A 22,161-nucleotide genomic window follows, 5' to 3' on the forward strand; every position below is an offset into this window, starting at 1 on the left:
CAATCTAATATATTGTCTATATCAAGTTGGAGTTGACGATAATCGTCCAATGTGACAACTTCCATGAAGAGTTTCAGGTCATCAGCGAACAACAAAAACATAGCATTTTTAATGACCATTGCTATGTCATTTATAAAAATCGTAAACAGCAATGGCCCCAAGTTTGAGCCCTGAGGGACACCAGAAAATGTATTGAACATCTGTGACTGATAGACGCCATACGATACGTATTGTTGACGATTCCTAAAATAGCTCCCGAATAACTTCAGAAAACGATCGGACAATCCAATTAGTTGGAGTTTTTCCAACAGGATGTCGTGATCGACTCTGTCAAACGCTTTTGAGAAGTCATTGTAGGAACAGTCAACCTGATGGCCTCTATCTAGTGCTGACGACACATAATCTACAAATACCATCAGGTTAGTTTCCGTTGATGGAAGATGGCTAAAAGTATTGAAAGAATGCATTGTCGTCGTGTTCTGATAATATATTCTAAAAGTTTCAAATGTCTAGCTAGTCGGGAAGTTAGTTAAAAATCTTCAATCGTCCAATTCAAATCTTCTAACAAGAATACGAGCTAATAAAAACGAGGTAAAAAATAATCATCACGCTAGGTACTTTAAAAAATAACCTTTATAACAAATAAAGAAAGTTTTATTTTTATTTTTTTGATACGAGATACCCTAAAAACTTTACCTATAAAAATTTCTAGATAAAATATAAATAACAATATACTTATATAACTTGCAAACACTTCAGATATATACCAACGTAACATTCTCAAAATCTTGTGAATTATTCATTTAAATAGTTTATTAACAATATAAATAGGTATATAAAATTTTTGAAATTTTTCTAATAAATAAACTGAATTTTTATCCATTTGTGAGTTGTTTATATTTTATCGGTTTTACTACATTTATTACATATAGTTTTATTTAGAGGGTACACTCAGTAATAGGAAACATACTCACGGCTTCTTCGTAACGTACTTTAAAGTTAGAATTTTTGAAAACTTCACCCAATCCCAGTAACGGTGTATTCGGTGTAGTGAAGAAAACAGCAAGAAGGTAATATTTTCACTTGATAATAATTTAACACATACTATATAATTTTTAGTTTATATACGAGGAGCGTTCATTATATTATCTACTTTAGCAGGAAAGCGACGTCAGATTAAAACGGTTTATGTTTGATGTGTCAATATAGTTTCCTACCAGCTAATGCAGCTTTGTTTACTACTCCTAAAATGACGATAAGTCTTTTAAAAATATATTTTTATATCTTAAAACCTAGACCCACTTACTTACTATTTCCTTGACTTTCTTACGTATTTATTTAATAAGGAAAACATTATAATGACATTACAGAGATTGCCTAATGCACTATATTACAGATTTAAATATAAAGTGTAATACATAATATAAATAGTAAAAAAAAGATCACTCAGTGGCCAAAAAAATATGATTAATAACAAGAAAAAACAAATGTCGATAAACTTCGAAGTTAATGGTCCCATCAAACTACACCCGCCCCGCACCACACCCGGTCTTAATCGGGCGTATCATGATACCCTACGTTTGGTGTGAAGCATCATTTATTATGGCTGGGAATCTCTCAGGAGGAGTTACCCAAGACTAAGGTCGCCATGCACGCAAATGTACTTTGAATGAATTTATATTATTTTAAGATAAGGCACCCATAGAAAAGATGAGCACGTAGAGGCAATGTTAAAAATTGTAGTAAGTAACAAATTAAAGCTAATACAAAACTGCCGAACATTCTAAGTGTAGAGATCTTCACGTTGGCAGTATGACGCTGCAAATTTTATAAATTCAATAAAATTGGCCTTTGTGGCAACCAGGTCGGATGGTCTGATGAGCTCAATAGCTGGTGGAACCGACTTGAGCAGCTCTTCCCTTTTCATACACATTTTCGGAGATCCCCAGAGGATGTGGTTTGCATCTTGTATTTCTCTGCCACATGGACATGAACGGGTAACAAGACCATGCTCAAAGAGCCTGCCAGCAAAGCCAACATGTCCAGTCAAGAATTGACTGGTGTAATGATCTGGAGTCAAAACGGTTATCTCCATTCGCCATTTGATATTTGGAAATAACATATTATATGTGTGCCTGCTTAATAAACAGATTTATAGAGTATTACAGTGAAAAAAAATTCTCGATCTAATATTTTGAAAATAATTGCTGGCAAATCATCCCCAAATGACATATTGCGCTTTTGCAGACATGTGTACTGGCGTAGTATCACGTAGAAGCAGTACGCTTGATGTGAGCTTTTCACCACATGTCTCTTGATAGGCTTTCTGTAAAGCGACCATTCTATTAACAAAGCTTTCTTCTATTACATTTGTCTTGTATGGCATGAATCCCAAGAGCACTAGTCATATTTCATTCCTGAAGGTGGTTGTCATATCCTTGATAGTAGATTTTTTTATTTAAACTATTAATGAGAAGGGATAATCATGTGGTTCTACTACATTATACTGTAATATTGATTGAAGATAATATATCTATAAAATACCCCTCTGTCTTATCGTAGTATATTCTTGGGTTTTCACCGTGTCTCCTTCTTCCTTCTTTACTCGACGTTTCGGGCTCGTTGCAGAGGCCATTATCAAGAGATATCTCTGCAACGAGCCCGAAACGTCGAGTAAAGAAGGAAGAAGGAGACACGGTGAAAACCCAAGAATATACTACGATAAAAAACAACCGTGAAAGCCTCAAACATTATACCCCTCTGTCTTGTTTCAGGCCATTAAACGATAAAAAAAAATTAAAAATATACCCTTTGTTATCTTTTTCTCTAAATTGCATCTGAATCGCATAAAACTATGCAAGTATCATTTCAAGATATGTCTGTATATGAACCAAATTGTTTCAACAATGTTAGCGTCAAATCTCATTAAACAAACTTCTTTCTTACCTTCGTGGCGATTATAGGAATAATCCTCACAAAAGTAAAACCAAATAATTGTCCGGAGTGGAAAGGTAGTTTTCTACAAGCCGTAAGCATGAAAAATATACATTTTAGTCTAGAATGTGTATCAACAAGGTACTTATTTTAAGTTAAAACAACAGCACATAGTAATATTCCAATCATCTACAAAATTTAGACAATATTAAGGTAAGGCTGTGATTCCACACTTATGCTGTTCCTACCCAACAATACAGTCCACTTAAATTACAACCAACCGAGCTCATTGGTAGTTTATTATATTCCGATGTAGATAATATAATGATCGCACTATGCATGTATTATCCTACAGGCAAGAAATTTTATGGGACACCAGTATGGCACGATAAACCTAACGTATATAATAATAAACATGAGTTTTACATAAACCATCATCTAATATTCATCTTATGTAAAAAAAATGATTAAATCTTTTTAATGAATCCAAATATATGCAACGTTATTATGAACGGCAGTCAAAATTCTGGTAGCGCTGACGAATCAAAATATAATATTACATACTGTAAAAAGGTCACAAGTGCACACGGATGGTGATAACATTACGGGTTTTTAATGAGAGAAACTTCTGAAGTGAACGATCATATTTTATAAATGAATATCTCGGGTGAAATTCGCGAATGACAATACAGTATGAAGATCCTAAGTTGCGTTAAGTATTGTTACGTAGTTCGAACTGTTCAGCTTTTAAAAAAATGCAGTCTCAATGAAAATCCATTATCTCGAATTGCCCTGAGGAGGATTCGCTTTGTGGATTGAAAAACGTCTTGAAAGCCTTTTAACAATAAAAAAGTGGAAGCTCAAATGAAATTTATACTTTTTGTAGTTTTTTGTCAACAAAAACACACTCACACATAATAATATCTGTATATAGGATTATAGTAGTTTTACATATTATAACATATTAAAAATTTAAATTGTTTAACATATCAATAGTAGGTACATACTTAGAGAGAAAATATAACATTACATTTAATTCAAGTATTATTTTACCAGCTGTCTCTTTTTTTATTCAACGAATAATTCACAAGATTTAAGAATGTAACATTCTAATTATTGAACATACATAATTTAAAAAAACACTCATGAGAAAATATAATATTATACCTACTTACTTAACTGCGATAACTCTGAAGCGCTTTTCCAATTGAGTTACTATTGGCGATCGGGTTTTGTATTTTAAGTTATCTTTTTTTAAGTGAATGAATGATCCGTGATGTGGGCTAGTATTTGAAGTTATACCTACTTTGATTTAAAATTAATTAGTAGTTAATCAATTAGTTAAAATTGTCACAATTAAGTATGACGCCTACAGCATAGTGGTATATGTGCATGGGCGCGAAACCCGAGAGATGCAGGCCATTCAATCATGCCATTCATTCAAATCAGGCCATTCATTCAATCAGGCCATTCAATCATTTCATAATGGCCATCAACATGGCCCATATAAAACTATTGAAGTATAGAAGAACATTCAATTATATAGCCATAATGTATGGAACGGATATTAAAATATTAAATATAAATGAATATTTTAGTGCATACTTACTAACTTATTTAATGTAATTTTATTAATAACTAGGGGTTACCAGTAAGGCGAGTTATGTATCTAACCCCTGAGGGCAAGAAAAGACCTAAATGGCCGAAATTGAGATGGCTGCACTGCGCCACAGGATGTTTAAGAATGCTCGGTCAAAGCAATTGAAGAGTGTCGGCGCTGGATTGTCCAGGGTAAAGGAAGTTTTTTAAGGAAGCCAAGACCCATCAAGGGTAGTAGTGCCATAAATGATGTTGACCGGTAGCCAAACTAACAGAGAAGAGGGGAGTATTCCGCTAATAATCAAAATGGTTGAATCTAGCTTCGTAGCAATATTCAAATTCAAATCCATTTTTTCTCTTTACATATTACAGTGAGCATTACAAATTATTAATTTAAGGCGTGACCTTTAGATGAAATGAAATATTAATAAAACTATATAAAAAGTATAAAAAATAAATAGGTATGTCAGCATTACAGTGGAAAAGTGTAAATACAAAAAAAACTATAAATTAGATACAAAAAAGTACACCGAATGAGCTAAGCAGGCACGCAGCTGGAATATGTCAATGTCGGAAGTGATTTGGTTGATGAAAGTTATTGCCCTCCCAATTGGTATTACCAATGGCAGGTTAGTTCTGCATCTTGGGAGAACAAACAACATGACTGGCATGCGCACTGCAGCTTCAAGCTGGAGCACCATATTCAGACACTGATTAAACTAGGTCAAGCGTGGCAGTGCAAAGAATTTGTAAGTCACATCCTCAGCTTGTTCCTATAATAGAAAAAAAATTGTTTTAGTTGTGTATTACTAACTTAACTTAACGCACAATGCAAATTGTTATAAGCCATGGCGTATATTGTCTCGATAAGATTTGACAAGCGGCCTCAAAATTAATAAAATATTGTTTGATTTAATAAAACACATTTTTTTGTAGTACTTATTCCACTTTAATAAATAAATTTGGACCGGTTTCGTCCACCTCAGAGGGACATTTTCAATCATAAATATTTGTTGATATTCATGTGATTGTAAGTAATGATTGTTTCATATTTTGTGTTTTGTTAATATTTTAAAATAATTTGTTTAGTGCCCTTGATATAGTAAGCAAAAAAATGCGTTTTATTAAATCAAACAAAAATACAATGCAGTTCCACCATGAATTGACAGTTAATAATAAATAAATTAATAAAATGATCCAATGATACTCAAGTTTCCGCCAAACTGGAATCAAATCAAAACTAATAATATATCCCGGTTTTGGGAGGGTTAATAATAACATGCCAAAAGCTACTTTTGCGACAATATAAATATAAATTATTAATACAAAAATACAAAGAAAAATATATGTCGAATGTAAGCCCAAAGGCTTTGTCTGAAATTATATTACGTGGAACACATTTCATTTAAATAATGCTTTGAGATTAAAAAAGTCTACGTTATCAAAGAATAATGTCGACCTTGAACGGAGGCCACGTGCACTAAGTGTTGGGAAACCGACTTACAACTTTTTCAACTAAATCTAACTTATTGCCCATTTCCGTTTTCCAAGATGTAGTACTTAGCCAAAGAATAGACTGTTCCAAGAGAAATCGAATGATTCATTTTGAAATGGGATTTTTCTTTTGGAGAGCATATTATTCGCACTGAATACTTCTTTTTCATATTCATTCTATTATTTCTAACTACTAAACTATTTATTTTGTGTTGATATAGCTGATAAAACTTGGTATTTGCTTGTGTAAAAAAAATATAAAACGTATAAACAATAATTATTATGTTGACACTAGTTCATTAGTTGTTGTAGAATTTCTTCCTCCAATTCTTCTAATATTATGAAGTTATTAACTTATTTATTTTTTTTAGTTATAAAAATTTCAATCAAAAGAATGTTATATTCTTGAATCTTCTGAATTATTCGTTTAATAAAAAAATAGTTAATTTTTGCTTTGTTACTTTGTGCTCTGTTTATTTTGACACGTCATTTACTTCGGACACTTTTCAGTTACTAAATCACTAAATCACTCGCCATTCGACTAAATTATTCGACCAGCCTTAATAAAGTTTTGTAATGGAAATTACATGATAAACTGAATTTATATGGATGTCATCCGAAAGCAACATTTAAAATAAAAAAAATCAAAAACACATTACTGTAGATTCGAAGACAATATTATCTTAATTTGTATGTGGTCAAGGTTAAAGTGATCGAATAAAATGGGATTGCAAGCCTTTCTTCAGATGGTGTGAAAAAGATGTCCAGTGGACTCGTGTGCTATCCTTTTTTCTCATCTAATTTTTGTAAAGAGTTTCTTATACTCATCTAATTATTTTCTATAATCGATTTTTTTTCCCGATGTAATTTGAAAAGAAAGTAAAATTTCCATTTTAATTTTCTGATTACCTAATATGGTTATAATTTATCTTTCTTTTTCGACCATGTCCAATCCTAATAGGATCATATGAGCTTCCACAGAGTAAGGGTTTGTATTATCGCATTCGCTGCTGACTATATAATGAGATTTTAATTGCCCCCTTTAAAATGCACGTTAATTACATCGATCGGCCGCCTGGTCATTACGCACCGTGTGCGTCTTCCGCGTCCAAAGTATTAACAGATTTTTTTTCACGAGAAATAAATGTCATCCACTTGCTCAACCTATCAGGTTCATACTCTGACTCATACACAAATTGAAAAACAATATGTGTGTCGCTAGATTTCAAAATCAGCCAAGTCCATGATAGATGAAAGGGGAAAAACAGTTTTTTGTTTTCTCAAGTATACAGTCACGAGGGTGAAAGTTTCTATTATTTTGAGTATAGAATATTTAAAATTAATAAGTTCAATATTTCGATAATGCAGAAATGTTAGAAAGCAGTAGTTCTTCAGGAATTCACAAATAAGTAAAAAATACCTAAAGGTGGACTTGGCTGATTTTGAAATCTAGCGACACATGTGTACTTACCAGACCCAGGATTCGAAACCGGAACCCACGAATTTTTATACTTAATAATATTATAAACCCCTCTTAAACTATCAAAATAAAAAATATTATGTACTATAAATTAATTTCAATTACCAAAGTGTACCTAAGTATTAGGTATTTGATAATAAGTTTTTACTATCAAATAAGCTTTCTACTAATATTATTAAGATTTAAGCTGTGGAGCAAAACTTAGTTTACGATTGTGTTAACGTAATATCATAATCGCCTAAGTTTTATTGTCAGCCATGTTCTAAATAAGTGGGTGCTGGTTTTCGGTAGAAATTTAATGTAAATGAAGTATTTTGTACGACACGTGTAAAACGATTGTCGTAAACTAAGGAAGGGTCCGAAAACGCCTTTAGAATATCGCATAAAAGGATAATAAAGCCGAAATTATTATAACCTGCCGCAGTAATTTTCCTATGTACACTGTGTATTGTATCAAGTCATTAAAGAACAATATACCATAGTTTATTAATTGTTTATCTTTACAAGGAATATTCAGATATATTATGTTTTAGTGAAATGTAGGTACTCAAACAATATACATAATAGCATTGTACATATAAGTTAGTTAAACTCTTTTTTTATAGAGAATTAACCTAAACATATTACGAACATGAATTAGAATTCTAATGGATTTAAGTTTTGTACTATTCCATTTAAGTCTTTCTTTGCCGCCCGGGTTTTGCCTTTCGGCATCTTCAGGCACTGTGTACACTCACCAAAAGACAAATAAACACTGACAATGAATACAATTAATACTCTAACTTATATAACAAATCAGTACAATAAAGTAGGTACAACTGCATTACTTATCTATCAAGTCAAGGGTCACAATAAAAAAAATATAACAAACAAATTATGAATAATTGAAGTGTTTGTAAAAACTCTATATCTTATCAATAATAATGCACTTAATAAGCGTATAATAAATCGTCAAAACCTAATAATAGATCATTAGTAATTATAAACAATAAAAGTACCAAACTCAAAAGGTGTAAAATCGTCCATTCTGGGAACAATGGTAACGTATTGGGAAATACGAAATACAAAAAACGACTCAAATGGAATAGTACAAAACTTAAATCCATTAGAATTTAAATTTAAATTCCATAAGTACCCTTGGTCGATAGTATTAATATTGAATTAGAATAGTTCTTAAATGAGGAAGTCAGATATAAATGGTACTTTTGTGAAACTAGATCATACTTCAGCGATTTATATAGAGAAACCTCAAAAAATGCTCTATCTGGAATAATATTCAACACATTAATTTGGTAAAAATTACTCTCAAAATAATTTCTCAAGGTCAAGCTATCATAAATCCCTTAAAAAATACACCTGCAATGTTGTAATATGACCAACACATATTATAATATACATATAATAATACGATTCAACTCTTATTCATTTCAGGTTTTAGTTTTATTTGCTGACAAGACAATATTATATTGACGCATGTTCACTCGATGGAAGGCAATCGGGTGTTAAATTATATCTATACTGGTCTACAAAGTTGAAACCTGGATATTAAAGGGACAAGCAATCAGAAAAATAGAAGCTTTTAAGATGTTGGTTGTATCGGTATACTATTAAAAATTCCTGTGCTGATTAAAGCATCAGTGATGTGGTTTTAACATTTGCCAACAAGCCAAGAAAACTTTTAACTGCTACGCCAAAAAGTTGCATATTGCAGTCATATTTGTCTTTGCACTAGTAATATGATTTACACGAGCCTAGTACTAATCATAAGTATTTGCTACTCATACTAATTATTAGTACTAAGCCCATGTAAACGAGTTCTTACTCCAGCTCATAATGTAGAGAAAATGGGCAGTATACATAGGCAGAAGGAAATTTTCTTAGTTATGAAAAATCACTAAACGACTCGATGTCAAAGGCGTTGATATTATAATACGACCATTCCAAGATAAAGAGATGTACTTACTACAATTTGGTCAATAACGTTTTACCAAAATATTTCAGATTAACTGGAATGCTTTCAATGGAGCCATGTTGATTTCTATACACCCGTATGATCAGTATGTATTTTACCACGTTTTTCTTAGCTCGTATTCTTATTTATCTGGTGGTTGTTTATCCAGTATAAATCTTGCAATCAATGTTTAACTAACTTCCCGACTAGCTAGACATTTGAAACTTTTAGAATATATCGGAACACGATGCCAATGCATTCTTTTAATACTTTTAGCCATCTTTGAGTAGAATTGAATTCATTTTAAGTTAATTCTGTTTTATATGAAAAGTTATTTCGGAAGAAGTTCGTAATCCAATCCGCTATTATTGGTTGCTAGGGGTCTGGGGTCCTAGTAACTAAATTATTAATATATTTGTGCGTTACTAAGGAAATCAATATGAATATCAAAATGACATTTCAGTATTATTTTTATCAAGTACAAATTTTTTGATCGTTTAAGCTAGTCAAGTCAAGTTTATATGATTCAACAGAAAATTTAAAAACGTTGAACATAAAAAGTTCTTTTTATATTGTAATTATTTACTATTATATACTATTTTTTTTGTTGACCGTTCGGTTATCCAAACTTTTTTGTATCTACGTCATTTGGATAAACTTATAATTGTTCTATGACTCCTTTTTTAAGTAGATGGAATCATTCCTAATTAGTGTTAAATTGCGTGAATTAGGTAGGTACGAAATGGTTTTTTATATTTAATTTAATACACATACAAGTACAAATGGATGATTGTCAAAGCGAAATCTCACAAAAAAATCCTAAACTGCTTACACAATGATTGTAGTGCGTCCAGGAATGGTATATACAATTGAGTTACCTCCAGACCATAAACGCGTCAAGACGTGCATCACAGAAACAACTCACTAACGAATTATCGGTTTGTAACTGATAAAAAATCAACATCATTACCCAACCATCTATTCAGAGTGACTCAAAGTAGAGTTATTGCGTGAGAGTGGTAGTGCGAGTGAGTGAAAACCAGACCACGGAGTCAGGACAGTGCGCCTGAAATCCTTGATGTAACCCACATCCCGTCCAAAAACAGTCCACTGAAAAGCTTGAGTTTTAACTTCCTCTGATAAAAATAATCGAATCGCATTGATTTATATTCAATAAAAGCGCCTAATATTTATATTTCTATATAACGATAATAATGAATCAAATTGAGATAATCAGTTCCATGGACGAGACGATGCCATTTTGAATCTTCGCTCGGGTGTGACATTTCCCTAAAGTATCACCTTAAACATAAACGTTTAAGTCTAGGATTAAAACGACTTATTTAGATCCGCTGGGTCCGCTTATATTACTTAGCCTACTATAGCAGTAATATTATCGCAAAATAACTTGTTTCGAGTTTCATAAAATGCTTCTTAACACTTCTAAAATGTATTAATTTTAATACATAATATAATATAAGTGGGGCATTTTGAAAATAGAATAAAAGCTACAAAACTTTTAACTGGTGACGGAAAATTGTATTCCGCATTCGGCATTGTTGCGATTTTTTAAATTTCGTTTTCTCGAAAATTATTTAAAATCCAATGGTAAAAATATGTACCTACACTGCACACTATAAATTGATCACGTCTTAAAAATGAATAGTAAATAATATAAGCTAATCGATTTAAGTTTGGTACTAATTATTCCATTTGAGTCGTTTTTTGCGACCTGGATTTCGCCTTTCCGCATCGTAAGGCACTCACTATGTGCACTCACCAAAAGGCAAATACATACTGAAAACTAATATGGTTAACTGTATTTGTTGTCAGTGTGTATTTGAATTTTGGTGAGTGCACACAGTGCCTGAAGATGCTGAAAGGCGAAACCCGGGTGGCAAAAAACAACTCAAATGGAATTGTACAAAACATAAACCCATTAGAATTTAAATTCAAATTCCATCAAGTACTTTTGGTTGATAGTATTAATATTGTAAACAAACCTCCACTCCGTGGAGGCCCATAATAATCTTATTAGGATCGGACATGGTCGAAAGAAAGAAACATAAATATAAGCATTTAATAACTTAAATGTTTCTTCATTAGTAATTAACTAAATCAATTGATGCATTGCGGGTGTATTATACAGTATGATCCGACATATTATTATGGATTCGTATATTTTATATACATGAGCATAAAAAACTGGCCTATTTTCATACATGGAATATTTTATCGTTTACTAGAGCCTCGCGAGTATTATTTTTTCAGTATTCAATGCATGGCAGAGTTCTTTCGCGAATACCATCTATAAGGGATCTTGGTTACGTTTGACAGTAAAGCAAAAAAAACGCTATTGGACTTCGTCTTACGTACTTTCCGGGATCTTTCGGATGTAGCTGTATTTAAAGTTCTTATTAATTCCCTAGTTAGAAGCCGGCTTGAGAGTGGGTCAATTATTTGAGCCCCGCATCAGTTGAAATACCAGCAATCATATGGTGGAGCGAGCGATATTATCCGTGGTTTTATCCAACTCGCTTATCTTAGGTACGCATACATACACTAGAAAAAATATATATTTAGCCACGTATTTTTTCCGACTTATACGTAGTGTATGTTATGTGCTAGTATACTATTGATATGTGTGTCCCTGATAACTATCGTATAAGTCAGGAGCGTCAGTTGTTTATTCTCCTGCAAGGTACAGATCTAACATGTCATTGGTGATGCCAATTGGGGGGGGGGGGGATAATTATTTAAATCAATATTCTACCTACGTGAGCATAAGCTCATTCGGCGTACTTCTATGTACGTTATAATTTTTGTATTTAGGTATCTACTCTATTACGAATATTGTTTATATTTCTTTGATTTTCATACCATGTCGTAAATGTATTGAATTTGTAATTCGTCAAGTACACTAAATGTAAATTAATATAGAACTTGATTACAGATTTACATTAATAATAATTAACATTAATAATTAAGCGTCAAAATTAAATGTAATTACATGTTCTCAGAATGAATTTTGGAATGTAAGTAATTAGTATATCTTACGAATTAAGTTACCTAGTTGTTTATTTGTAGTTTCCTGTTTTAAAATTATGTATGTTCAATGTATATTATGTTACATTTTCAAATCTTGTGAATTATTCGTTGAATAAAAATATAATGAGACCATCTTGTAATTCTAAATAAACTGCATAATATAATATACATAGACATTAAATTCGATGTTTATTGATTGCGTTGGTACAAACGACTCTAATAAGATGTTTGATGGATTTTCAGGGAGAAGTTATTCATAGAAAGATCAAGAATTCATTTAGTTGATAATATGGGGAAGAATTCAAGAAAGTTTTTACTTGAAAAGAACAGTGAAAAATGATAGTGGGGATCAGACAATTAAGAAAGATACGGTTCTTTTTATGGTGTACCCCCATAATTATTTAATTAAATATTTTATATCAGATTTTTTAATAATATTATGAATGTACGCGATAATCCTTAATATTTTACGTCATTGTAGTATTATGTATGATGTTTATTAATTTACATTATAAAGGTATTATTTAAAATCGAGTTGATTATTATTTTTAGCCAACCTAAGGAAACAAGAATACTGACAACAGTCAATTTAGCAACCTTATAATTATTTAACAAAAATATGTTTTACGATTGGTTATTTAGCTAAGAGTATTCTGATCATCAAATAGATGTATTATTTATATAATACAATGGATGGAATCTATATAAATAGATCATTATAACATAATGTATCGAATATCTATTACATTAATTAGCTGATGAAAAGATTCATTAAGTATATTATAATACCCTCACGTTTTGTTTATTTTTATGACACATATAAACACTATCCTATTTCTAATTCCACGCGTCAAAAAATACGTATTTCGTCGGTAATAAATAATTCTTAAAATATCCGACGCCGTAGTACGGACCGGCACCGTAAAAGGGCCTCGAATAAGGACATTAACGTCGTGAAATGTTGCAATTACTTTTGGACCGAGCATGAAACAAAGACGGTTGCTAGGCGACCGTTTGTTTCTTTGGTGATATAATTATTATTACTTATATTTTTTATTTACGTTGGTATCTAAAGCTTTTAGCTTGAAAATTGAACGCGGGGAAATATAGCTGAAATAAAATTCATTTCTATTTGTCAGAAGTGACCAGTTATAACTAGTTTTCGTTCTAAGTGTAGAAAGCCAATAAGAGTTAAATATCTCTTGGTGTCGGACGGTACACGAACTCGCATCCAGCGGATTCCGATCAATGTGCTTTATCAACTTAGCTAAATGCACCATAACTAATGATGTATTTCATATTCAGTTAATATAGGGGACTGTTTATTGAGGTTTTTTTTTTGAATTTAGGTATTAACAAAAGATACTTAGATACAATAATTTTATAGAGAGTTTTAACGAATATATGCTTGTTATTAATTTTTAACTTAGCAATTTTTTATTTGATTAATAAGTAATTCATAAGATTCTTGTTTATTCAATTCCAAACTAATTTCATTCCTCTTGAAACCATTCATATCTATATTTATCAGAATTGGTTAATAGTATATTATATAATATATATATATATACCCATATATATTATCTTTATCCTCAGTAACCTCAATAAATTCACTGCTAGAAGGAGGTTTTCCAAACCATTCCTTTGTTAGATATTTGAAGACTGAAGGTTTGAACTGAAAGAGGAGATAGAAGGTCATTATGACTTGGTTGTTGAGATGAAATTTTATTGGTTGATAGAAGAAAACACTGATTACAATAGTAAGTGTGATAGCGTGAGATAATAATCGCGGATAATGATATACTATGTGAGATCGAGATGATCAAGAGATTACTATGTCGAGTGAAAGACTCGTGACAATAGTAGTACGTCTCGTGACGGACTCGGTGAATTAAGTAAGGATTCATAGATTGTCTTTAAAGGGGGGACATGCTCATCGAAGGTCAAAATTGAGTTTTTATTGTATTTTCAAACGATGATCCTGGACACTCCTTAAATTGTAGATACTCTATTTATATAATTTTGAAGCCTTATTATCCTTTATAGTTATTTTAAACATTTGATGACTGCATAAAGTATTTATGTTACATAAAATAGTATTCTTTTAAACCTCTCGCTCTAATGTTTTAGAATATAGTCATATTTCGGTACATAACTGTGCAGTGGTGATAAAATTTTTTACATTTATTAATTTTTAAACGCATTTAATAACCATTAGTATAATTTATTACGAGATAATTTTTGTAAAATATTCACCATAAAAAATTATATTGATAATCTCTGTGATCCCAAATTTGACAAGAATTAGGCATTTTATTATTCAAAAAATCGGCAAGATCAACACATTTGAAGATGATTCTAAAGATACTTATTATAAGCTATGTCTTTGACCATTCAAGTGTGATAAACATCTTATGAATAATGATTGCTTTATAATAATTATTGACCTAAGAATAAGGTAGTGTTTTTTTGAAATACGCCATTTCTTCTGTCATTCCCCAGTGGTTAAGCTACAACATACGGCCGTAGCCATAAATTGACAGTCATCAAATGTTTAAAATAACTATAAAGGATAATAAGGCTTCAAAATTATATAAATAGATTATCTACAACGCTTAAGGAGTGTCCAGGATCATGGTTTGAAAATACAATAAAAACTCAATTTTGACCTACGACGAGCACGTAGGCCGTTAATGCATTACATATATTACAATATATTGTATTGTCGTAATTACCATTCAAAACAAACACTACTGACTTAGTAATTATTGAGGAAATGCTGACAATTATTATTATTGCTCTAATATTTGTTTTAACAACAAAACCTACATAATATTAAAGTGTGTCATTCATTTAATGCTGAGTGATAAGATTGCTACAAATCTATGAATGACTAAGTTCTAATAAATGTGTGATATTATATAATATCCGTTAGGTATATAATAACAAAAATGAGTGTTCTCTTTTAATTTCACATTTGTCAAAAACCTACTGGACAAAATGATGAGGCGGTGTCAATATCATCAAATGCCTTTAACACAATCACTACTGACCTTTTAATTACCACATTTAAATAACACGTTAATTATATCTAATGGCCAAGTACTCCAAACGCGCCAGTTGCGGTGTTAACACTAAATGAGTTAACTAATAAGTAATTAATTTGTAAAGTTCATAATAAGGAAAAAAGAATGAAGTAGAATAATTGTACAGCATGGTTCTTTCAAGGATGCCATACCGATATGTGAGATATGTGTGGCGCATACGGCCGACCAAACCAATAGGCAGCATTTGAATTCATTTCTGCACTCTCCCATTGATATAACTGTATGCATAAGTAATTCAATCAATATAATTAATTTTAGAAAAATATGCCAGATGAAAATTGTGACACCAGTCTGAATATAAATAAAATTTTAGTTCTTGATATTAAAGAGACCATTTAATCAACGAGATATTTAAATGAAAGTACGTAGATATTATTTAAAGCACACGACGAATGGAACATCCTTGGAGAGATTTCATCCGACACTGCATTGATTTAAGCTAGTGATGATTTGTGCGTTCATAAGTAGATAAATAATAATACGTCAATTCAATTTATTTTTTAATTGCAATTTATTTTCCCACGTTTTTATTAGCTCATATTCTTGTTTGTCCGGTGGTTGTTTATCCAGCACAAATCTTGCAATCAATTTTTAACTAACTTCCCGAATAGCTAGATATTTGAAACTTTTAGAAAATATCGGAACACGATGCCGATGCATTCTTTTTATACTTTTAGCCATCTTTCAGTAGAATTGAATTCATTTTCAGTTAATTCTGTTATGTATGAAAAGTTATTTCGGAAGAAGTCCGTAATCACATCCACTATTATTGGTTGCTAAGGGGGTAGTTCTAGCAACTAAATTATTAATATATACGTACGTTACTATGTAAATCAAAATGACATTTCAGTATTCTATATTTATTTGTTTTTTTGTTGCGAAATAGCAAAAAAATGATTTGTTGACAATTGCCTTATTTGTCTTAAATTATTAATACATAGAATTGTGAAGTTTACATGATTCAACAGAAAATTTAAAAACGTGATATATTATAAAAAGCTCTTTTTATCTTGTTATTATTTTAACATATTGTGGACATTACAAATTATATGTTTAAGACGTTCACAACATGACATGAAACATTATTATTAAGAAAAAAATGAAAATATAAAAAGAGAACATACAAAAGCAGTGAAAGTACAATTATACATCTATAGAAGTTCAAAGAAGTATACCGAGTTTGCTGAGGAGATCCTATTTTAAGAACTTATAAAATAGCGTCCACCTAAACTCACCCTAATGCAAGTAGAATATACCAACACCCGAAGCAATTTGGTTGAACATAGTTATCGCACTCCCAATTGGGATTACCAGTGGCAAGTTGGTTCTGCACATTGGGAGAATAAACAACACTGATGCTCTCTATTTTATTTAAAGATAGTTAATAGATCAGGGACACACAGGTTAATACTGTCGAGAATGGAAGAGTTCTCATTTATATACCTCGTATAAGTCGAAAAAAATATGTTGCTAAAAATAAAAATCTCTTCTAAATTATGTAACTGTAGACTATTTTCCTAGAAGCCTCTAACGCGATATTGAAATTTACTTGCAATGTATTAAAATATGCTTTAATATACAGTAGCTATATGGAAATTTAACCTCGTCTAAAACTTGCTCTTAGAATTTTCAGGTATTGGGCATAGTTTGCAAACATTATGTTGTGATGTATTCACTCAAATAGAAATTTCATTATAATTAACAACTGCACATCAGTACAATCATAAGTCACTGTACAATAATGGCTTTTGAACCAAAAATATTTTTTATGCAATAAAAAATGAGGGCTGTTTCCATCAGTCGGTTTGTTTTTTTATATAAATAATAAACTGATGAAAATACTCTTTTTTAGGAAAATCAAACACAACTCATTATTGATGTTATATTTGATTTGCAAGCAATGTTTTGTTTGTTGTTTGATTAATTAAACAGTATATCAGCAATAAACACTAAACATAATATTATATAAATGTAATATATAGGTATATAATATATAAATTGTTCCTACTAACTTACTTTGTATAACGTTGTTTTGTGAATTAATAAAACGACAGTTGGTTAGGCGATATATATTTTATAATTTCGAAAAGTTGATTTCTTAAAAAAATATCTAAAAAAATATTTTGTATATATAATAATTATGATATTACAGATAAGTAATGGCAGGCTTTAAATTATATATCGTAATAATTGCGTATATAATGTGCAGTGTTTTCTCACTTAAATTATTAACTCAGTTTAAAAGAGATACACAATACTTATATTATTACTTAATCCATAAAAATCGTTTCGTTATATTTTTTTCTAAGCATGTCACACAATAATACCTATATTCAGATTCCTTACACCTTTTCTGGTAATTTACGATTAATATGTAAAGCCATGTATTCACTAGGAGACAAAATGGAGGAACATGTCGCGGGACATAATTTGATAATTTTGGCAACTTAAGACATTAAGAAATAATCATAGATTAGTATATGATTAGTATATTATGATTATAAATTATTGGTAAAAAATATGACATTTTGCCTGAAAATGATATTATATTTTAATTACTCAACAATAATTTTATACCTCTTGAATGTAGTATTTATTGATTATTATTTAATGATCTTTTATTAGGTTCTTGACGAGGTATACACCTGTTGATTATATTATTAGTGATAGTGGTTTTTTAAAAACACTTCAACTATTCGTAATTTGTTGGTTATATTTTTATTGTGATCCAGGTGATAAAGTTTTTACCTAGGTACTTTAATGTATTAATTTGTTATATAAGTTAGAATTAATTAATTTTATTGATTGTCAGTGTGTATTTACCTTTCAGTGAGTGCACATAGTGCCTGAAGATGCCAAACGGCGAAACCCGGGTCGAAAAAATGACTCAAATGTAACAGTAAAAAAAATCCATTAGAATAAAAATATTTTTAGTTATCACCATTCCGGGAATCCAAGTCGGATCTCCAAATGAGAAGCCTGTGTTTTACGCACTGGACTAAGAGAATTAGAGCTCTTCCACGCATTTCCAATGCAACTGATCGTATGATTTCCATATTAAAATCAGTACGACAGGTTTTCTATTGCCATCCGTTCATTTTGTAAGGGGTCTTAAAACACTTAGACGTAGCGTTCGAGACCTCTATTCTAAAACCTTTCTGTCATCATTTCGGGTCTCTAGGTTTGTTCATTTCTAATGTTATCTCTTAATGAAGATTTTAACATTGGTCGTTCAATAGTTCAAAATAGAATGAAAAAATACAGTATTATTATAATAACAATAAAGTTTAATTCACCGTTCTTCATAGATAGATAACTGTAAGCTGATGTAAGTATATTTTATGTAAGGGTTACAAAATAAGAAATGAATTTTGTTAAGTTAATATTATATGGGAACAAAATTATTTAAAAATCAATTAACCATAACTAATAACATAAAAATACTATTACTAAATTTATATAAAAACCCCGATTGGTTCGTGATAATATTAATAAAAATTGTAATTAACAGTATTTACAATATACACATATTTTAGTTTATAAATACAATATATCATTAAAGCGTAGTATTTTAAAAGCCGGATTATTTACCTATCGTTTGATTGGGAGATTAAAATTAAGTGATACATTGTTAATTTAAAAATCGCTAATCTCCGTGCTTGTTGAAAATGCAGCTTTGCTGATTTTTTATGGTCAGCAGACAATCAATTGAAGATCGCTCTGATGTAGGTTGATGTTTGAAGGGTAATATCATTGAAGATGAATAATTGAAAGCTATTTAATGCAATTTAGTAAGCTTGAAAAAGTAGCCAGATATACTTCAAGTTTAGTACATAAAGTTTTTCCCGTAAACTCTTGTTAATATTGAAAATTTTCAGTAATACAGCGATGTATCGAATAGTAAATGAAAATGTAAATCTTCACCCAACCAAATAATATAGTTCAGTAGGTCATTAAATAATGCTGATTCATTTGCTTAGTTAAAAAAATGCTATGATTCCACCAGAAAATATAAACGCGCATCAATCAATTGGTAATATTACAGTATAAAACAATGTACCTATACCTTAAAGATACGCACTTTTGTATAAGTAAATAAAGTTCATATAATTAAGACGTTTTGAAACTTTTCCGTTATTCTGACGCACTTTACATTATCACAGATATATTGTTGGATTACAAGAATTTCATAGAAAGCAATATATGCCCAGATACAGAGTGGCGCAAAATAAGCTGGAGAAATTCAACGTTCATAACTTTTTATATTCCTTTTAGGTTTATATTTTTGTGTACATCTTACATCCAATAAATGCCCTGAAGATCTTTTATGGAGTGATACACAATTGATTAGTGACCGAAAATAGTTGCAATTGCTAAACCATAGTACGTCAATCATGAAAATTATCCAGAACATTCAGTCCAGTTGCTACAGTTGTATAAAATATAGTACATATATTAAATTCAAATATTCATCTTACATCATATTGTTTTTAATTCTGAAGACAGTTAAAACATTCAAGTGTTTCTTTATAATAAGTTTATTTGATCTTTGTATTTTTTATCATCAAAACAAAAAAAAATATGTCAGACATGCGGTTCTGGCAACTGGCAACTGGCAAAGTTGGGCCCTTTTTATGGCATTTTCCATCACTGCCCTTTTAAATCATGATTTATTTTCAAATGTTATCCCTATGTGAATGTCCAATATTCGTTACTTTTTTGCAAAAACATTCCCTTTAAAGTACCCCCCCCGCACAGAAAAAAAAACTGCTAACTGAGATATTGGTGGTTAATGCATGTCGTCAAAACGTATAATTACGATATTACAATAACCAGTGGACAACTCTTTCAAAACTTCGATTATTTATCTTGTGGTATGAGATGTGTTGTCATTCAGTTGAATCCACATTTATAATAATTATTCATTCCAAATTCTTTCATTATATTTGTAGTGTTTTCCATTGATAGTTTTGTTATGCCAGTTTGGTTTCCAAATAAAAACGAGCGTTGGACCGTCTTTGCGCAAATGTTGTAAATTTTTCTTGGATAATCTGTACTTACCCCAATATTGACGGTTTTCCTTATTATTAGGACCATTCAAATAAAATAAGGCTTCGTCGCTCATTGTGATGTTTTCTCGCTGCGTATTGTAAAAGTTGAATTAGTATGAATGAGAATTGTGAAAATTTCCAAGTACATTTTTTAGCGTGTACGTATTCATGAATAACTTTGTACCACTCCACTAGGTACCTAACTCTCAAAGTATCAATCAAAATCAAATCATAACTGATATTTAAAAAGATATATACGGTATCATCATATAAGCCACTCGTTACAATAATCTAAATTGGTGGAAAACAATAAATATATTTAGCAACAATATTAGATGTCACACATTATTCTGTAGTTAGATAACTAATTTATATAACTAACTGCCTAACTATCCAATATAGCTAACGAAAATAAAATAGTATAATGTAGTTGGACACCCTTAGTTTAGATAGTGTTAGATTAAGTTATAAATTTATAAAGAAAATAAACTGTTATTTTGCACCGCCTGTATAATACGTTTCTCAAAATATAAAAAAATCTTTGAAGGGTTTACCTGTGTATGCTACATGCGTTTACAGTAAAGTATATTGACTGTAAAAAAGTACGCGTAGACTCAGAAAAGGTTCAGAAAGAAGTGTTTACGCCAATTGAAGTCAACGGCTATAAACTTGATAAAAATATAACCCCTGGGGTTCTATATACATTATTTTGAGTGAATCATCGTTGGCCTAACGTCTACGGTGTATATTTATAGCAATTTGACGAGAGGAAAATATGTTTACCAGAAACTGCCTCGGGCTTGTGGTGTAATCGACGTTTCTTAGGCGCAGTCGGGGAAAAACGAGCGACAAGCTTAAGAAAAAAACATCGTCTAATCAATTTATCCAATAACGCAAGAGTGTAAAAAAGATAGACAGTTTACTTAGTACAACAATTTAAGGTAAACCAATTTTTAGCTCATTAAGCTCACTACTTATAATATATCGAAATATAGGCTTTTTTATTTTATATTAACATGTTTATCAAATATTAGTTAATAAAATATTATCGTGATACTTTATAACAGTGTTGCCATCTTTTCAAAGTGGAATTATAGTACAGAGCCTACAAAATTATAATATTTGGGGAAAAAATATAGTACGCGTTATCATCTGTTGAAAATGGGAATGGGACAACTCGCCTCCGGACAATTGGACGCCGCACTGTCGTAGACACGTGTAGACGAGGTATTTTAATCATTTTCTATCTACTACTTAATAGTTTGAATTCATTTTACTCTTAACATATTAAAATGTATTCTTTATCGCGGAATACCATTACCATGCCCAAGGCTTTATATTAAATAAAAAAACTCTTTTTTCGTTGGAACTTAAACATAAGCACGATTAAATCATTGTTTACGTCTGCATATTTACATTCTTACCAACTATTAAATCATAATATAGTCATTGAAATATAAATAATAATATTGAATATTTTTTTTAAAGTACCTATAA

This window comes from Rhyacophila brunnea, unplaced genomic scaffold (genome assembly GCF_057557595.1).
Source record: "Rhyacophila brunnea isolate RB1 unplaced genomic scaffold, BYU_Rbru_1.0 scaffold_11, whole genome shotgun sequence".
Taxonomy (NCBI): Eukaryota; Metazoa; Arthropoda; class Insecta; order Trichoptera; family Rhyacophilidae; genus Rhyacophila; species Rhyacophila brunnea.